The 6,885-nt window shown below is 46.5% G+C and overlaps 1 protein-coding gene across 1 annotated transcript in view; it reads left to right on the top strand.

Moving 5' to 3' along the window:
* atxn1a (ataxin 1a) overlaps positions 1–6,885 on the top strand; it is a 164,663-nt gene that overhangs the window by 42,361 nt on the left and 115,417 nt on the right. Inside the window, exon 2 of the mRNA XM_014178254.2 lies at positions 2,766–3,368. The gene's annotated coding sequence lies outside the window, so the exon portion shown is untranslated. The remainder of the gene's footprint in view (positions 1–2,765; positions 3,369–6,885) is intronic.

The following is a 6,885-nucleotide window of genomic DNA, read 5'->3' as shown; positions in this document are numbered from 1 at the left end:
CATGGGGCCGTGCATTATCATGCTGAAACCTGAGGTCATGGCGGTGGATGAATGTCACGACAATGTGCCTGTCACGTCCTGACCAGTATAAGGGGTTATTGGTTATTGTAGTTTAGTCAGGACGTGGCAGGGTGTATTTGTTTTATGTGGTTCGGGGTTTAATGGGATATGTATTTATGTAAGAGGGGTGTTTGATTCATGTGTTCCGGGGTTTTTGGGTAATGTTCTTGTTTTGTATTTCTATGGTTTTTATGTTGTGTATTTCTTTGTTGGCCTGGTATGGCTCTCAATCAGGAACAGCTGTACATCGTTGTTGCTGATTGGGAATCTTACTTAGGTAGCCCTGTTTTCACCTATGGTTTGTGGGAAGTTGTTTTTGCATTGCTGTGTGTAGCCTGCATTACTGTGCGTTTTCTTGTTTTGTGTTTTCAGTGTTCTAATTGAAAAGTAAAAATGAGCACTCAACCCGCTGTGCCTTGGTCCCTTTCATACGAGGATCGTTACAGTGCCTCACGGTATCTCTGTGTATTCAAGTTGCAAAATAAAATGCAATCGTGTTCGTTGTCCGTGGCTTATGCCTGACCGTACCATAACCCCACTGCCAACATGGGGCACTCTTTTCACAATGTTGACATCAGCAAACCGCTCGTCCACAAATTTGTGCCCAACATTTGAGAGAAATAAGCATTTTGTGCATATGGAAAATGTCTGGGATCTTTTGTTTCAGCTCATGAAACATGGGACCAATATTTACATGTTGCTTTATATTTTTGTTCAGTGTATTTGTCCAAATAATGACATCATATCCCTGTGAAATGCTCTATATCTGACAATCACTGTCTCAGTTGTCTCTCAAATGCTGATTTGTAGGATTGCAGTTATTGTTGGTGTTGTGAACAAGTCACGGTTGGAACACACATAGTGTAGTTGATAGTGTAGCTTTCAGGTCCCGAGGGAAACTGAACTGACTCTGGATCAGGTGACCTGGTTCCTGGGTCCACCTCCTGACGTCCAGACCCGTCCTCGTTGCCACGGGAGACGGCTGGCCTCCAGGCTGCCCTCGTCGTGAACTGAAGAGGGAGAGGGACACACAAGCCTCACAAACAACTATAGTAAACATAAAAATACAAACAAGTAAACAACACAAACCAAAACAGAGAGACACAGAGAGAAAGTCAGACAGACAGACAGCTCAACGCTAAACATTGTTGTATCCTGAAATCAACAAATAAAGTCATACGACTAAGAAGCCAAAGAAAGAAACAGGAAAATCACATTAAACATCTCATGTCTGCCTTGAGGCTGTGCGATGACCCATCATTGAAAACAAGCTAAGAATATAAAACATTTCCTAGAAGAAGAAAAACACACTTAAATACAAAAGCTGAAATAGTTTGTGATGCAGGTAAACAATGCGTGGTTGCCATGCCGACAAGCCATGGGTGTATAAATAGCATGGCCAGTGTTTGTTTAGTTGATGCAGCCTGCCTGCCTGCCTGCCAGCCAGCAGGACGAGCCTATCCCTGAAGAGAGAGAGAGAGAGATAGAGAGGGATCTGTGGGCTGAGTAGAGTAGCAAGCAGTACTGTGTACCATAGTGATCAACCAGTCATCCCTCCCCTCACAGCCCACACCAGAGGAATGTAGCTGGAAAACCACAGAGGCCATTCCTAATATACTGACCCCCCTGTCCCTCCCACTCGACCCCCAGGGAGGTCAGGGGTCATCACGCAGGCCATGCTGTCTGGGAAACTCCCTAAATAATACAGAGAACGTTACTGTTCTATAAGTGTACAGTAGACACTGTACATACAGTACTTAGCATGTTTTGTTTGGATAGGAGTACTACATGACAGCTAGGATTACTACATGACAGATAGGAGTACTACAAGACAGATAAGAGTACTACATGACAGATAGGAGTACTACAAGACAGATAAGAGTACTACATGACAGATAGGAGTACTACAAGACAGATAAGAGTACTACATGACAGCTAGGATTACTACATGACAGATAGGAGTACTACAAGACAGATAAGAGTACTACATGACAGATAGGAGTACTACAAGACAGATAAGAGTACTACATGACAGATAGGAGTACTACAAGACAGATAAGAGTACTACATGACAGATAGGAGTACTACAAGACAGATAGGATTACTACATGACAGATAGGAGTACTACAAGACAGATAAGAGTACTACAAGACAGATAGGAGTACTACAAGACAGATAGGATTACTACATGACAGATAGGAGTACTACAAGACAGATACGAGTACTACAAGACAGATACGAGTACTACATGACAGATTGGAGTACTACAAGACAGATAGGAGTACTACAAGACAGATAAGAGTACTACATGACAGATAGGAGTACTACAAGACAGATAGGAGTACTACAAGACAGATAGAAGTACTATAAGACAGATAGGATTTCTTTTTGACCTGCTGAAAGTGTTGTCTGGCTGTCTGTGGAAAATATACCTAACGGAAGTGACTGAATGTTGTGTTTTTGATTTGAACTGTGACCTCAGTAGACAGGAATTGTCAACACTATTGCAAAGGTTGCCGTTATAAAAAAAAACTGTTTACATGAAAACTAAGTAATTTGATCACTTAAAGAAATGAATTCCCAATATACAGTAAGTATTGTGCTGCTGGCCGGTCTCCAAACTCTAACCTCACCCTCAACACACACTTTCCCTTCCCAATTCCCAAGTAACATGGACTCCTCTCTCATTTCTCTCCTCTCTGTAGGGAATGGTGAAAGCACCTGGAGCGAGACAGACACGGACAGACAGAGAGGGGATCTGGGAGCAGGCTCCCCTCAGACTAGTGACCGAGAGAAACAGACACAGCAGCAGTTACTGCAGTACTGACTGGTCCCCTGTCTTCAACTGAACCACAGTACTGACTGGTCCCCTGTCTTCAACTGAACCACAGTACTGACTGGTCCCCTGTCTTCAACTGAACCACAGTACTGACTGGTCCCCTGTCTTCAACTGAACCACAGTACTGACTGGTCCCCTGTCTTCAACTGAACCACAGTACTGACTGGTCCCCTGTCTTCAACTGAACCACAGTACTGACTGGTCCCCTGTCTTCAACTGAACCACAGTACTGACTGGTCCCCTGTCTTCAACTGAACCACAGTACTGACTGGTCCCCTGTCTTCAACTGAACCACAGTACTGACTGGTCCCCTGTCTTCAACTGAACCACAGTACTGACTGGTCCCCTGTCTTCAACTGAACCACAGTACTGACTGGTCCCCTGTCTTCAACTGAACCACAGTACTGACTGGTCCCCTCCCACCCGGACCACTGGACCAGAACCAGGCCCAACCGCCTCCTACACTTAGGTAAGACTGACTGACTCTGTTGTATTAGTATTCTCGTAGTCTCAGCCTCCTATATGAGCATGTTTTTGGTCCAAGCTGCTACTCTATGTGCTTGTATAGACAGAGCTGTGTCCTCTTTTCTAGTAGTTTCATCTAATCAATATGTATATAGGAGGAGAAAGGGAAGGTTGTATTTTGTACTCAAAATGCATAGCAGTGGATTGCCTTACCAACCCATACTTCTTTCTGGTTCTGGTGGGGCAGAAGTGATACTGAGCTACCATGTTGTCAGTTTCCTGAACTCGTCAGGGTTATCCAGTCAGAGGGCAGAGCTGACTGTCCAGAGCTATCTAGTCCAATCAGGAGAGGACAAGGGTTCAGGGGCGGGAACAAGGAAGAATGTTCTAGAATGAAACATAGCCCATGCACAGACCACATACATAAGCGCTAAGGTAGAATTGCGTTGTAAACAGAAGTTCATAGTTTAGGGGATGCCCCAAATGGCACCCTATTCCCTATATAGTGCACTACTTTTGACAAAGTCCTATGGGCCCAGGTCAAAAGTAGTGCACTACATAGGGACTAAGGTGCTATTTGGGATGTAATCTTAGTTTCCACAGTGTTTACAACCCTGGAGTTCTGTGCCAGAAGTTCCAGTAGAGACTATAAGCTGTTGATGTTGTACAGTAAGCCAGGTCAAGGGGTGTTGTGTCAGTATGTGTGTGTGGTTATGATGAGTTTCTGAAGCGAGCCGTGTTGCCCTGGCAAGCGGCTGTGTGTGTGTGTGTGTGTGTGTGTGTGTGTGTATGTGTGTGTGTGTGTGTGTGTGTGTGTGTGTGTGTGTGTGTGTGTGTGTGTGTGTGTGTGTGTGGCCGGTGTACTAACCCGAGGTCAGGCTCCTCCCACAGAGGTGTGAAAATGTACACTGTGTCTATTTTTCCCCATCCCTTGCGAGTCAACTCCCTCCCTCCCTCTTGCTGTCTCTCCACTCAGTTTTCTGACTGCTGCTGACTCACTGAAATCTGATCCCTGCTGAGCCTGTCCCTCCTTCTTTTCTCTTACCCCCTCTCCTTTTCTCTTACCCCCTCTTCTTTCTCTTACCCCCTCTCCTTTTCTCTTACCCCCTCTTCTTTCTCTTACCCCCTCTCCTTTTCTCTTACCCCCTCTCCTTTCTCTTACCCCCTCTCCTTTTCTCTTACCCCCTCTCCTTTTCTCTTACCCCCTCTCCTTTCTCTTACCCCCTCTCCTTTTCTCTTACCCCCTCTTCTTTCTCTTACCCCCTCTCCTTTTCTCTTACCCCCTCTCCTTTCTCTTACCCCCTCTCCTTTTCTCTTACCCCCTCTCCTTTCTCTTACCCCCTCTCCTTTCTCTTACCCCCTCTCCTTTCTCTTACCCCCTCTCCTTTTCTCTTACCCCCTCTCCTTTTCTCTTACCCCCCTCTCCTTTCTCTTACCCCCTCTCCTTTTCTCTTACCCCCTCTCCTTTTCTCTTACCCCCTCTCCTTTCTCTTACCCCCTCTTCTTTTCTCTTACCCCCTCTCCTTTTCTCTTACCCCCTCTCCTTTCTCTTACCCCCTCTCCTTTCTCTTACCCCTCTTCTTTTCTCTTACCCCCTCTCCTTTCTCTTACCCCCTCTTCTTTTCTCTTACCCCCTCTCCTTTTCTCTTACCCCCTCTCCTTTCTCTTACCCCCTCTCCTTTTCTCTTACCCCCTCTCCTTTCTCTTACCCCCTCTCCTTTTCTCTTACCCCCTCTCCTTTTCTCTTACCCCCTCTCCTTTCTCTTACCCCCTCTCCTTTCTCTTACCCCCTCTCCTTTCTCTTACCCCCTCTCCTTTCTCTTACCCCCTCTCCTTTCTCTTACCCCCTCTCCTTTTCTCTTACCCCCTCTCCTTTCTCTTACCCCCTCTCCTTTTACTCTCCCTCTCTTGGCTCTCTTTCCGTAGTCCTCTTTTTCACATCTCCATGTCTTCATTTCTCCTCTTCTTTCAGTCTCTTGATCATTTTTCCTTCTTTTTATTTTACCCCTTAGTTCTCTCACTCTCTTTCTCTTGCCCCCGCTCCTCGTTTCCCTTCATCACTCGCTCTTCCTTTTCTTTTACCCCTTAGTTCTCTTCCTCTCGCCCCCGCTCCTCGTTTCCCTTCATCACTCGCTCTTTCTTTTCTTTTACCCCTTAGTTCTCTTCCTCTCGCCCCCGCTCCTCGTTTCCCTTCATCACTCGCTCTTTCTTTTCTTTTACCCCTTAGTTCTCTTCCTCTCGCCCCCGCTCCTCGTTTCCCTTCATCACTCGCTCTTTCTTTTCTTTTACCCCTTAGTTCTCTTCCTCTCGCCCCCGCTCCTCGTTTCCCTTCATCACTCGCTCTTCCTTTTCTTTTACCCCTTAGTTCTCTTCCTCTCGCCCCGCTCCTCGTTTCCCTTCATCACTCGCTCTTCCTTTTCTTTTACCCCTTAGTTCTCTTCCTCTCGCCCCCGCTCCTCGTTTCCCTTCATCACTCGCTCTTTCTTTTCTTTTACCCCTTAGTTCTCTTCCTCTCGCCCCCGCTCCTCGTTTCCCTTCATCACTCGCTCTTTCTTTTCTTTCCTTTTCTTTCTCTCTGTCCTTTATCTCTCTCTTCTCAGGTGTGTGATGAGCTAGCGTTGCTCTTCATCTCAGAGCGACATATCCTGCTGTGGAGCTCTTGAGTTCTATTTCTATGGTCTACTCCTGTCAGCTCCACCCACTGTACCACTGTACCACTGTACCACTGTGTGAAAGTCACTTGGCTGCGGCTTGTTATCTGGAAGTGAGATTCTCATAGCCCCTAGTGGGAGTAGGTGTTTTGTGTTTGTGTGTGAGTGGAAATGCGTGTGTCGGGGGAGGTGTGTGTGTGTGTCAAGGGGGAGATGTGTGTGTGCCGGGGGGAAGTGTGTGTGTGTGTGTGTGTGGGGGGGGTCTGCAGGAGCCTCAGAAGGCACTGTGCTGTAGTCCAGTGTAGACTAGTGGTGTGTCAGGATGGTTGGATCTACTCTGAGTTCTGACAGACACCTCTCTACCTCCCTTCCCCTATCTCTCTCTCTTTCTCTCTCTCTTTCTCTCTCTCTTTCTCTCCGTGCCTTCTCTCTTCCTTCACACCCCTCTCTCTGCAACGGATTTCTCCCGTCTCTCTGAATAGAAATCCATTTGTTGTTTTTATCTCTTTCTGTTTCTTTCTATCCTTTTTCCATATTATCTTTCTCCTCTTTCATGTGCCTCCAAGAAAGACTGCCTGGAAAAATTCATTTTTCTCTGGAATATTTCAGTGAGCTGTTTGGATGCTTTCAGTCTGGAACCCTTCAACCTCTCGGCTCTGGAGTTAATTGTTGATGGAGAGAGTGACACACACACACACACACACACACACACACACACACACACACACACACACACACACACACACACACACACACACACACACACACACACACACACACACACACACACTCACTCACTCACTCACTCACTCACTCACTCACTCACTCACCACTCACTCACTCACTCACACCACTCACTCACCACTCACA

Source organism: Salmo salar, chromosome ssa27 (genome assembly GCF_905237065.1).
Source record: "Salmo salar chromosome ssa27, Ssal_v3.1, whole genome shotgun sequence".
Taxonomy (NCBI): Eukaryota; Metazoa; Chordata; class Actinopteri; order Salmoniformes; family Salmonidae; genus Salmo; species Salmo salar.
The sequence above is the reverse complement of the archived record's forward strand: the minus strand, read 5'-3'. Positions and strand labels throughout refer to the sequence as shown.